Below are 14,364 nucleotides of genomic sequence, written 5' to 3'. Positions count from 1 at the left end.
GATCACATGCATTGGAGATGTTGCAGGTTTGGTTCCAGATGACCTCAAGAAAACGAATAATGTAATAAAGCAAGTCAATGAGCTTTCTGGCTTCACAGTGCATCTAAAAGTTATGTTTATACTATATAAGTGTTATAGAAACAAGTTATGTTTACACTATACTATAGTCTATTGAATGGGTAATGGCATTATGTCTAAAAAAACAGTGCACACACTTTAATTTAAAAAATGTTGCTAAAAATTGCTAACTATCATTTGAGTGAAATTTCTGCCAGTTATAATCTCTTTGCTGGTGGAGAGTCTTGCCTCATTGTTGATGGCTTCTGACTGATCAGAGTTGATAGCTGCTGAAGGCTGAGGTGACTGTGGCAATTTCTTAAAATAAAACAACAATGAAGTTTGTTGCATCAATCAACTCTTCTTTTCATGAATGATCTTTCTGTAACATGTGATGCTTTTTGATGGCAATTTACCCACAGTAGGACTTCTTTCAAAATTGAAGTCAATCCTCTCAAATACTGCTGCTGCTTTATCAACTAAGTTTGTATAATATTCTAAATCCTTTGTTGTCATTTCAACAATCTTCACAGCATCTTTACCAGGAGTAGATTTCATCTCAAGAAACCACCTTCTCTACTCATCCAAAGAAGCAACTCTTCATCTGTTCAAGTTTTATCATGAGATTGCAGAAATTCAGTCACAATTTCAGGCTCCACTTCTAATTCTAGTTCTCTTACTATTTCCACCACATCTTCAGTTACTACTTCCACAGAAGTCTTGAACCCCTAAAACTCAGCTATAAGAGACATCATTAGTTTCTTCCAAACTCCTGTTAATGCTGATATCCCATGAGTCACTCCTGTTAATGCTGATATCCCATGAGTCACGAATGCTCTCAATGTCATCAAGAATGGTGAATTCTTTCCAGAAGGTTTTCAAATTGTTTTGCCCAGATCCATCAGAGAATCATTACCTATGGCAGCTAATACAAAATATATTTCTTTTAAAAAAAATATTTTATTTATTCATTTGACAGAGAAAGAAAGAGAGAGAGCACAAGCAGGGGGAGCAGCAGGCAGAGGGAGAGGGAGAAGCAGGGAGCTAGATATGGGGCTTGATCCCAGGACCCTAGAATCTGACCTGAGCTGAAAGCAGATGTTTAATGGACTGAGCCACACAGGAATCCCCAAAATGTATTTCTTAAATAATATGACCTGAAGGTCAAAATTACTTCTTGATCTATGGGCTACAGAATGGATACTGTGTTAGCAGGCATGAAAACATGAATCTTGTAAGTCTCCATCAGAGTTCTTGGGTGACCAGATACATTGTCAATGAGCAGTAATATTTTGAAAGAAATCTTTTTTTTTTTTTTCTGAGCAGCAATTCTCAACAGTGGGTTTAAAATATTCAGTAGATTGGGGTGCCTGGGTGGCTTAGTCAATTAAGCATCTGACTCTTAGTTTCAGCTCAGGTCATGATTTCAGGGTCGTGAGATTGAGTCCACATTGGCCTCCATGCTCAGTGGAAATCTACTTGAGATTCTCTTCCTCTCCCCTTCCCTCTGCACCCCCCCCAAATAAATAAATGAATATTTAAACTATTCAGATCATGTTATAACCAGATGTGCTATCATCCAGGTTTTGTTGTTCCACTTAAGGAACACAGGCAAAGTAGATTTAACACAATTCTTAAGAGTCTAGGATTTTTGTAATGGTAAATAAGCATTGGTTTCATCTTAAGTCACCAGCTGCTTTAGCTCCTAATAAGAGAATCAGACTATATTTTGAAGCTTTGAAGCCAGGCATTGACTTCCCCTCTCTAGCTAAGAAAGTCCTAAATAGCTTCTTCTTCTAATGGAAGGTTGTTTCATCTACATTGAAAATCCATTGTTTAGTGTAGTCACTTTCATTGAAGATTTTAGCTAGATCTTCTGGAAAACTTTCTACTGCTTCTACACTGGATGTATTTAAACAGAAAACTGCTTCCTTTTGGGCTTCCATGTTATGGAGATGGCTTCTTTCCTTTAACCTCATGAACCAACCTCTGCTAGCTTCATACTTTTCTTCTGCAGCTTCCTCATCTCTCTCAGCCTTCATAGAATTGAAGAGAATTAGAGATTTGCTCTTGATCGGGCTTTGGTATAAGGGAATGTTGTGGCTGCTTTGATCTTCTATCCAGGCCACTAAAACTTTCTCCATCTCAGCAATAAGGCTGTTTCACTTACTTATCATTTGTGCATTCACTGGAATAGCACTTTTAATTTCCTTTAAAAACTTTTCCTTTGCATTTACACCTTGGCTAGCTATTTGGCATAAGAGGCCTAGCTTTTGACCTATCTCAACTTTTGACATGCCTTCCTTACCAAGCTTAATCATTTCTAGCTTTTGATTTAAAGTGAGAGATGTGGACCCTTCCTTTCACTTAAACACTTAGAGGCCATTGCCAAGTTATTAACTGGCCTAATTTCAATATTGTCATGTCTCAGAGAATATAAAGGATATGAGGAGAGACTAGGCAATGGCCAGTCAGTGGAATAGTCCGCACACACACAACATTTATTGATTAAGTTGCCATCTTATATAGTGCAGTTTGTGATGCCCCCAAACAATTAGAGTAGTAACATCAAAGATCACTGATCACAAATCACCATAACAAACATAACAATGAAAAAGTTTGAAATACTGTGAGAACTACTAAAATGTGACAGAGACATAAAGTGAGCAAATGTTGGAAAATGGTGCCTATAGACTTGCTTGATGCAGGGTTGCCACAAACCTTCAATTTATATTAAAAAAAAAAGTAATATCTGCAAAGCATAATAAAGAGAAGAGCAATTAAATGAGGTATGACCGTGCATCTATCTTACACACTAAGGATAAATGAGTATATCTATAGTACTATCTATATATAGTATTATATGTATATTTTTTCTGCATATATATATATATATTTTCTGCATATATATATATTTTTTCTGCATATATATATATATATATATATCAGTACATCTTAAGTATATAAATAAGAGCCAAATTACTGTATTAAAGGATATGAACCTCTTCACTTTACTGGTGATCCACCAGTGTATTGATCCGCACAAGCAGTGCATATAAATTTTAATTGCTCATGTATTCATCAGTCTTACTCTTTTCTGATTTAAAAACATTTTACTCTGAAAGTAATGAATAGTTTTCTTCTATTGAGGTTTGAATAATTTGGAATAGTTTTTAATGGGCTTATTCAGTTTTCTACTAAGTGGTTTGTAGAATTACTCTATATTCTAGAGGTAATTATTTCTTAAAGTTTTCAATATTGCACATATCTCCTCCAAATCTATCACTTGTGGAACATGATAAATCTTTTGTTGTATTCTTAAATTATGTAAATATACATACAAACATAAATATACACATATATATTTACACACACATAAATAAGTCACATCAGAGTATGTAAATATACAACTTATAAATGCATACAATCTATGATATATACATTTATACATCTGTTTACAGATATAATAGTATTTTTTTCTGTTTTAACACACAGACACCCAACACAACACACACATGTGCACATACACCAGTGAGAAATATCTGAAAATATGCTGTTGGAAAATGTGATTATGATCCTGATGACAATATATTTATAGGTGAGGCAATTACAAATAGACTTCATATTTAATTAATGTATTTATTTCTTCAGTAGTAAAATTATTTATTATGTAAAAGTATACTGTACACCAAGAAAAATTAAGTGGCCATCTATTGTACGTAATAAATATTCATGGCTAAAATTCAAATTTTCCATTATAATAATTAACAGAACATATGTGGTATTCTTGTCTTTCCTTCTGAAAACCGTAGGCCTGATTACCCTCATGTAGTCAATTTGGTACAAGATGGTCTTAAAATTACCTCTTCATATCTTTGAGGTGAAGATCTATTTTAAAATCTACATTTCTCAAATAATTTAAATCAAATTATGATACATAGTCTGATAGATCAATCCTACATCAAATAAACAACAAGAATCAGAATGTCATATATTTTATAAAATATAGTTGATATCTTTTCAAACTTTATTATAGTTATTCTAAAGTATAAGACGTCAAGATCCGCGGGCCACAAAAACTCATTTATAAATTCAAATTAAGAAATAAAGTCATGGTTATATAAACTGTTTTTTTTTTTCGTACTGCCCTAGACAACAAAGAGTTGGTATCAAAGGGTTTTTTTTTTTAATAAAAAATAATTCTGGAGTTGGAGTAATCCTCTTTCCAAATCTTTCTGTTAATATTTGAAAAAAAAATGCTAGATTGACATATGCTAGTACTAAAACCTTGTTCTTAGAAGGTTCTAAGAACAATGTTTTAGTATTAAGGCAAACGAAATTTCCTTCAGGTTTTTTTTTTTCCAGTTAAGTTAATGGAGAAAAATTTTATTCTACACCTTTAATAAATAAATATCATGTACAGCTTTCCATTTCTCATGAGACAGAACATTTTTTTCTCACTAAATTTTCTTTTTACTCACTTTTTCCGAATCCCCAGTCTTATACTCTCAACACAATATTCTATTTATTGTTGGTCTGGAAATCCAGTTTAGTATCACAATGAATGCAAAGATGGCGACGTTTGCTAACTTTTCTTGCACATTCCAACCATAGGATGGTTAGCATATCCTCACGCTGTCTTTATTGAAATTGTACTAAATTGTTATTCCTTTCATCCAGCAAAATATTTATGCAAATGAATATAAGATGGTAATATCTAAACTGCTGATGTCTAGTCTAAAATTTTGAGCAAGATCTTACTATTTGTATCCAGGTTTCTTTTATATTCATTGTAATTGCTTCAAGCTCACACAAACAGTACCATAAGGGTGCATCTTATTGATTCTGGTCCCTGTTCATTTCTGAGTGAACTATACAGAAATAAGTAATAAGAAGAGCCTATACCATCTACACAATGGGTTCTCCCCCTCTATATCTTTTGAAGTTCTCCTGATCATTTTGGGTAAAATGTTGCTAAGATAAAATTCACTGTAATATACAGTACTGTGTGAACTTTATATACCAGATACATTTTTTTCACAATACTCATGTTAGCATCCTTTCTCAGATACGTATCTTGAAAGACCTAAACATTTATATTAACCTTCTGCATAAAGGGTTTTAAAATGTTTTAAATAACTTAAAAAAAAATCACACTGAAGCTATATCATTAACCTAGTCAGTGACAAGAGATTTACTTTAAGTTTAGAATTTACCCAAGGAAAGAATGTCAATAAGCAGTGATGAGTTCCACAAAGCAGGTGCATAACAGCAAATAGAATAATCACTCAAAATGACACATTTCAAACCTAATGAAATGAGAGATCTGTGTCAACTGACTACAACTAACAATCTGTAGAAAATGGACTTGAAAACTCTTTAAGGTAACTTTGTCTACAGGTATAGCATTTTAACACAATACTAGGTAATGAAAAATTTGAGAAATACCTGGTGTAGCCATGTCAAAGACTTCATGACAGGTAGTAATCAGTTGTATTACTGATTATGTTGGATATATGTTATAATCCAAATAACCCATAACTGATAACATGCAAAAAAAGGTATCTGAAGAGTAAGATGTATTTATTCCAAAAGAAATATGATCCCTAAAGGAAATTGCCATCATATTTTACATAAATAGGCAATGTCAATCAAAGTGCCCCACATTTTAATAATAGCTTGGATTTAAAATATTTATTAAACAAAATCTGGATACTATAAATTATACAATAAATTATACACCATAAACATCAAATGCCAGGTAATGTCTAAGGGACTGTGATTGGAAAAAAAAATGCAAGTTGTCAGTTCCAGACATATTTTAAAACAGTGGTGGGATATTTAAGTGATTCCTTTGAGATTACAGGAAGTAAAAATGGAAACAATATGCATTTTTATTTAGAGGTCATTTAGAGATGGTTCACACAATTTACAGTTTTTTATTTTTTTACAAAAATGATGTTAAATAACAATGTGCTAGTATACTGAATATTGGAAAGGAGCTCTATATTTCTACGAAAAGAAACTAATTTTTTAAGTATAATTAACATACAATGTTATATTAGTTTCAGGTGTACAACATGTTGATTTGACAATTCTAAACATTACTCAATACTCACCACAATAAGTATAGTCACCATCTGTCACCATACAACATTATTAGAATATTATTGAATATATTCCCTATGCTGTACTTCATCTCCTCGACTTATTTATTTTATAGCTGGAAGACTGTACCTCTTAATAACCTTTATCAATTTTTCCATCACCCCCACACCTCTCCTCTGACAACCACCAGTTGATACTCTATATTTAAGAGTCTGTGTGTTTTTGTTTGTTTGTTTGTTTTGCTTTTTAGGTTCCACATAAGTAAAATCATATGATATTTGTCTTTCTGTCTGACTTATATCACTTAGCATAATACTCTCTATGTCCATCTATGTTGTTACAAATGGCAAGACCTCATTATTTTTTATGGCTAAATAATATTCTATCACATGTGTATTATCTTCATTACCCTTTCACCTATGGATGGACACTTGGGTTGCTTTCATATCTTCGCTGTTGTAAATAATGCTGCAGTAATCATCAGGGTGCCTGTATCTTTTCTAATTAGTCTTTTTGTTTTCTTTGGGTCAATACCCAATAGTGGAATTACTTGATCTTATGATATTTCTTTTTCTTTTTTTTTTTATGATTTTATGTATTTATTTGACACACAGAGAGACAGCCAACAAGAGAGGGAACACAAGCAGGGGGAGTGGGAGAGGAAGAAGCAGGCTCCCAGCAGAGCAGGGAGCCCGATGTGGGGCTTGATCCCAGAACCCTGGGATCACGCCCTGAGCCGAAGGCAGACACTTAATGACTGAGCCACCCAGGCGACCCTTATGATATTTCTATTTTTAATTTTTTAAGGAACACCTGTACTGTTTTAAGGAACACCTGTACTGTCCTGTCAATTTACATTCCCACCAACAATGCACAAGTGCTCCTTTTTCTCCATATCCTCGCCAACACTTGCTATTTCTTGTCTTTTTTATATTAGCCATTCTAACTGGCTAATGAGACTAAAGTTTAATAAATGTAAAGTGTGTCTCATTCTTGGTTTTTGAAAATAAAATCTCTTTTATTCTTCCATTCTCCATAGGTTCCCATTTTCTGTAATATATCTGTTAAACTAATAAGGGCTAAGTAACTAACTACTCTGAGAACTAAAAACACAAAACCACATGATACTATCTCCATCTTTCTTTTTCTTTTTTACCTTATTTACTTTTCATAACAATTTGACCTCTACTGCATCTACTTCAGAACTCATTCTAAATGAGGTAAATGGCAATTCTATGCTCAATAATGTTGCTTTTTATGTAGTAAATTCATAGTGTTTAGATCAAAAAGAAAAAGTGAGTATTTTAATTGTGAATTAAATTACCTGGTAAGTCAGGAAGAAATTTTTGTCTTCATACAAAAAGTATTTTTCTTTCTTTTTTTTTTTAAATTTGAGACTTCATGTTTTAGAGCAGTTTTAGCTTTCTAGCAAAACTGAGAAGAAGGTACAGTAATTTTCCATATACACACTGTCCCTACACATTTATAGCCAACCCCATTATCAACATTCCTCACCAATATGGTACATTTTGTTTTTACCAAGAATGAATGTATATTGACACATCATCATCACCCAAAATCCATAGTTTACATTAGGATTCCTTCTTGGTATTTTACATTCTATGAGTTTGGGGAAATCATCATTATAATCATACAAAATATTTTCACTGCATTAAAAATCTTCAGTTCTCTGCCTATTCATCTCCTCACCACTGCGACCACTGATCTTTTTAGTTTCTCCATAGTTTTGCCTTTTCCAGAATGTTATTTGAGTGGAATCATAACAGTATATAGCCTTCCCAGATTGGATTCTTTCACTTAGTATTAAGCATATATATGAAACTGAGTCAAGTAGATTACAGACAACAAAGAGCAATCCATAAATTCATCAATCACAAAGATCAAATACAATGCAATATTCTTAATTTCTACTGAATAGTAACTATCTTGCATACAATGTTCACCTTTAAGGAGTAGAACATCATCCTTATTTAAAGTACATCTGCTTCCAATTTTCTAAGCATAAATTTGGTTAAATTTCTTAAGAGTAATGAAATAATCTACAATTTAATTGTTATAGAAAGTAAAAGGCAAAGGGACATAAAATGTCAAAAAAAATTCTAAGCTGGAAACAAATCTAAACTGGAAAATTCAAGGACCATTTTCCTTTCCTTTCTCTAGGATTTCAATGGTTGATTTTGTAAGATTGTTAGGCGTGTTAGTGAGGTATCATATGTTAATACACCTAGCCCAGAACATGGTTGGTACTAGACGTTAACTGTATTTGAATTCTAGGCTTGTCTTTACACAGACTTTCAAGAAATTCATTGATCCATACACACTGAATGATCAATAATTTCAAAAGATATAATAAAAGTGAGTCTAAACTTCAAAGGCCTTTAATGACATACCTAGTTTTTTGGGTTTTGTTTTTTACTTAATAAACAAAGAAAATCCTCTAAAGATTGTGACCAGAGATATTAAAATATGACAATTTTGCTTTGACATAATTAATGTGACTTGATCAGCAAGTGATTGTGTGTATACATGTGTGCATTGATGTGAGTGTAAGAATGAGAATGATTAATAAAAAGTCCCTCAAAACTCAAATAGTCTGAATGGAAGGCAAGCATCTTGATTCCTTCCAATTTTTTTTTTCTTGACATATGATCCTGCGTGCTTTTCTGAATCGAACTGCATGATTTGTATGTGATAATAAGTCTCGCAGTATGCTCAACTGGATAATTCTCTTTTTTCCTGACAGTTCACACAAATAGCAATAAACTTATCTGATGCCCGCTGCTTTCTTTATGTCATTTGGAAATGAGTTACTGTTACACTTTCAGAATAAATGGAATTCTATTTTTTTAAACATGGATTTGAGTAGTCTGGTACTTTAGCTTTTTTCTGTTACATTATAGAATATTATTAAGTCCAAAGTAATACACTGTAGGAATAGTGCCATATAAATCGTATTGCTATTGTGGAATCTGGGATTTGTCTCCATGGACACTGAGCCAAGCTAACATTCTGGGTTTCATAGCCCAACATTGACACTGAGGACTGAAAACCTAAGCAGCCTTTATTTAAAATGAAGTGACTATAAATTAAGCAAACATTGTGTGTGTGGGTGTATATGTATGTATATGTGTATATATATATAAACACACACATATATATAATAAATAACTTATCAAATTTTCTTTACAGCAACATATAGAAGAGAGATTATTAAAACTTCCAGAATTTCTTAAAGCAGTAAAGATGATAACTTTCTTCAATCTTAGTGTTTATAGGTTAATAATTTTGATGCCTCTACTAACACACGCTTACGATAATGAATTGGAATGCAAACAATGTGATATAGTGAATGATGGCATATTTATTAATCTAAAGTAAAATTAGAAACCAATATAATAAGCATCTCTACTGATTTTAAAGTAGTAAAAATTCTCCAACTGTTTTTCTGTCTACATTAAAAAATAAAAGAACAAAATTCTTTTTAAAGTGAAGATACTGCATCAATTATACAGAAAGTTCTACATCAAGATGATTTTATTTTTTCCTTAATTTTATTTGAGTAGTATAAATATAGCTTTCCAGTGTGGGTTGCTGTGAAGGTCCTAGGTGCAGATTCTTGTGTTCTGGGAAGAAAGATATTTTTACTAAATTGTGAACCTGCCTTGCTTACTGTTTCACTCACCCACTGACCAACTTCATTTTGGAGAGTGGCAGATAGGCTAGATCTTACAAGGCATTGATAAAGTTTTATTTCTTCAATAGTTGGTTGACCTTTACTCATTATTTTCCTTAGAATTTCAGTAAAGTAAACCTTAATCTACTAATGATATAACAGAATCATTACCCAGCTAATTAAATACATGTATGCAACTGTAACAATTATGCTTAATTTCAAATAAAGTAGGATAATAATGTTTAGAAAGAGCCTCATGCGAAATTCAGCATATAATAAATTTTCAATAATTTTAAACTACATGCAACATGATAATCATAAGTAATTCTTTAGAAAATAATTCTAATTAAGGTTTATAATAAAGATTTATGAAGCCAAAAAATATATTTTACACATAGTTATAGCACCCATCCCTACGTTTCCCCAGTATATCAATTTGATTGGTTTTGATTTGGCCTTGATTTGTCAGGACTATTAACGCAAGGCAAGGATTTTAATCATTTTGGATGTCTATGCAAACATCGAATAAACTCTTTTAGCAAGCCCTTGTTCCAGCTATCCCAAGTATTGTTTTCTGATTCTTTTTTTTTTTTAAGATTTTATTTATTTATTTGACAGAGAGAGAGAGACAGCCAGCGAGACAGGGAACACAAGCAGGGGGAGAGGGAGAAGCAGGCTCCCAGCGGAGCAGGGAGCCTGATGCGGGGCTCCATCCCAGAATGCCGGGATCACTCCCTGAGCCAAAGACGCTTAACGACTGAGCCACCCAGGCGCTCCTTGTTTTCTGATCCTTGCCAATAAACATTGTGCTGCATTGGTGGCACACAAACACCACCTAAGAAAACACTACTTGAGAGAAGAGAAGAGAAGAGAAGAGAAGAGAAGAGAAGAGAAGAGAAGAGAAGAGAAGAGAGGAAGGAAGGAAGGAAGGAAGGAAGGAAGGAAGGAAGGAAGGAAAAGGAAAGAAAGAAGAAAGAAAGAAAGAAAGAAAGAAAGAAAGAAAGAAAGAAAGAGAATCTTTTGAAGTCTGCTTACTTTTAAATAGGAACAACAGTAATTATTGATATGTATGTCAGAGTTTCAGACAAGACTTGAAACAGAAGTAATCAAATGTGACAATATAAAGTGAAAATCTGTTGTCTTGCTATATTCAGCTTTTGGAGCTGAAGAACATATTGGAAAATTGTGTGTTGTAGAAATGGAGGACATATTTAGAGACAAATTTCCAGCTAAAGAACCAGAAATCATCTGTTGCTTTGTTTAAAGCTGTATTGCAAAACCCAACAGACTTACAGAATGAGCTCATTTTTTCTTTCAGAATGAGCTCATTTTTTAAATGGAATAAAAATAATAGCTAATATTTCGCAAAAGAAAAAATATGTTACACTCTGGACTGATACTGACACTAATTACATTATTAAAAGCTGAAAAAAAGAGCTCTAAAGAACAAACAAAAATTTGTTACTAAATTCCCCATTCAATTTCATATATTGATGAAACAAAGATTGCTTGTGGACATCTTTTAATGAGGCTGCTTGAATTCCTCCCCAAATATAAAGCCATTGAACTACTTTCTGTGTTCTCTTTTGACAATGATGGCAAAATGGCACATAAAGTTATCCCATGTTGTGACAAACCCTTCAGTTATTGAACGTATGATCATATTAACTTTCTCCTTTAAACAAAAAATCCTACAATTACAGAATTAGCCACAGGAATAATTGCTGGCTATGTTTTGTGTTGCCAATTTATTTACCTTTGTAAAAATCATATAACATTTTGACATTTCAAAACGTGATTATATTTGTACGGTAACAAATGCCAGTGATAATTATCTATCTCGTGTGTTCTCTCAGGCCACAGGATTGGACATCTTCCAGTCACATTCTCCGTGGTTCTAATTGGTTATTAACCCTATTCTTATCCCACAAACTGGTAAGAAAATAAAAATCCAAGAGAAAAAGATGATCATCTTGAAACTAATCCCTTCCAGGCAAAAAGAAAAAGAGAGAGAGAAAAAAAAAAAAAACAACCTCAAGTTAATGAGATAGCCCTAAGTAGAGAATTTCTTTCTCTGAGATGGTAATTAAGGACATATATATGAGTTACTATATAGTTATATCTGGAGTGTAAAACCAAAAGTGGTATTTTCACCTTATTGGCTCTTTTTCCAAAGTACAGAAAAATATATAATTAACTGCTTTCTGTAATTATTAAAATGGATATACTATAGTCAAAGATATATTTAAACATATATTTGAAATAAACTCTGCAGGATACATAGCAACTTTATTTTCATTTTAAAAGAGAAAAATGAGGCTCAGAGATTAAGTATTTTTCCAAAACTCACATAGTCAATGAGTGTAAAACTTATATTTAAACTTCAAAGCCCATTTAATTTCTAGTATATTGTGGGGAAAAAATGCCCCCAGGTGTGAGGGTTTGGTCAGAGAGTAAATTCCACATTTTAAATTTTGCAAATGGAGCAGGCTAAGATCCTGGAAATGTCTTGGTGACAATATTGCTGAAGTGGGGTGGAGAGGAGGAGATCTATAGGTTATTGAGATGAAAATTATTTAAAAATATAGGACAAATGAAAAGTAAGGTGTATTTAATTTAAAAATGAATTTAACATTACCCAGGATGCTAGAAAGACCATCTGAACTGTATAGAAAGTCCCAAAGTTGCTAATCACTTGATAATGATGTGATAGATATGACTGGTTTTAAGGATAAGTATTTTTTGGGGGGGGTAAGTATGGGCAGAGGATAAGACTGAAAAACAGTGCCCTGGTAAGAAATAAAAATGAATGAATTCACATGACCTGGGACTGGATGAATGAGAGTTTAAGAAGTATCAACCCTAAGGTAAAAAATAAAGGAAGCAGAAAAAAGATAAAGTACGGTAATACATGACTAGGAAGTATTTTGGAGTGCTGCAATTCAAGATTTAATTGTGTGGAACATGTTTATCAAAGAAGCAGCTGAATATTACTTATTGTATTGTTTTAGTATGCATATTCCACTTTTAGACACAAATGGATTTCATTCAGGAAGACATATTATGTATAATGTGAAAATCAATAACCTTTCATGATATAAAGTAACACATGATTAACTAGACCTATAAAGAATAGTTTTGAATCTATTACTAAGGATATTCTATTTTAACAGGCACTTTAAAAGGATATAAATGATTAGGAAGTGTTAAAATGAAAAAAGTATTTCTTATCACTATTTCAAAACAGAATATTCATTTTTCTAAACTTTGAGCTTATCACCAGATATATACTTAAGAAATTTATCAAGAAAATAAGGGGTGCTGGGTGGCTCAGTTGGTTAAGCGTCTGCCTTCCGCTCAGGTCATGATCTCAGAGTCCTGGGATGGAGCCCTGCATTGGGCTCCCTGCTCAGCGGGGAACCTGCTTCTCCCTCCCCTTCCGCCCTCCACCCTTCTTGTGTGCTCTCTCTCTGTGTGTCAAATAAACAAAAAAAAATCTTTAAAAAAAGAAGAATGCTTAAATATCATATAAGCTAAAAAAGGATATTCAAAGAATGGGTTCTTATATACTCTCAATGCTCATGTAATTCGAGTAGCACGGCTGTAGCCATGATCCCAGTATATGTTGTTATAAGATTTGGATACACAAAATGTAAACATACGAATTTTAAGAAATTAAATATAATGGAATTTAAATCTGCAGATAAATGCATATGCAATAGCTTTCCTGTGAGGTGTAACTTTGCTTTACATAGTGTCACATGATCACATCAATCAAAGCATCAAACCCCAGCTGACTGAGAAAGTATAATTCTGCTAAATTGGTGCTTTGCATCATTTTCAGATCTCAGGCTTGTGCTATCCAATCCTAGAAATATAAAAATGAGTGAAGAATTTTGGCAATTCAGAATTTAGAGTAAAGCAGAGGGCAAGGGACAGGAGGCTCAACAACTATCTGAATTCTCCTTACTATTAATTTCCAATAGAATGCCATCATTCTATTTGGTGGATTTCCTGAAGCTCTAACATGGAAACTACTGTGAGAAAAATTATTCAAGTGCTTGCTTTGGCAACACATTTACAAAAATTGGAACAACAGAGAGCTTAGCATGACCCCTGTGCAAGAATATCATGTGAATTTGTGAGGTAGTCCATGTTAGTTATTGTTTATTAAGTGGAGTTTTTGTTATGGTATTAAACAATTTTTGGACATAGATAGTGGTGATGGTTGCACGACATTTGAATGTAATTAATGGCATGGAATTTACACTTAAAAACTTAAAATAGCAAGTATATATATGCAAATAAGCTTATTAGAGCAAAATATAGTTAATTTGTAGAGATTCAATTATATTATATCATTGTTCCCCATTCTCCTTAGTCTTACAAAAGAAAATTTAAAACTAAAATGTAATACTATAACCATTCTTTCTTTCCCATTTTAAAGCTGAACAACACATATAGCAGTGATTTACACATGGAATACATTGAAAAGTAAGTAATTC

At 32.8% G+C, this 14,364-nt stretch overlaps 1 non-coding gene across 1 annotated transcript; it reads left to right on the top strand.

Moving 5' to 3' along the window:
- Positions 1-13,916: 13,916 nt before the first annotated feature.
- LOC121101515 lies at positions 13,917-14,020 on the top strand. The gene has a single exon (XR_005833526.1). It is a non-coding gene; the product is annotated as a U6 spliceosomal RNA (small nuclear RNA).
- Positions 14,021-14,364: the final 344 nt, after the last annotated feature.

The sequence above is a fragment of the Ursus maritimus genome, unplaced genomic scaffold (genome assembly GCF_017311325.1).
Source record: "Ursus maritimus isolate PB19 unplaced genomic scaffold, ASM1731132v1 scaffold_10, whole genome shotgun sequence".
NCBI lineage: Eukaryota > Metazoa > Chordata > Mammalia > Carnivora > Ursidae > Ursus > Ursus maritimus.
This window is presented reverse-complemented; position numbering and strand designations above follow the sequence as displayed.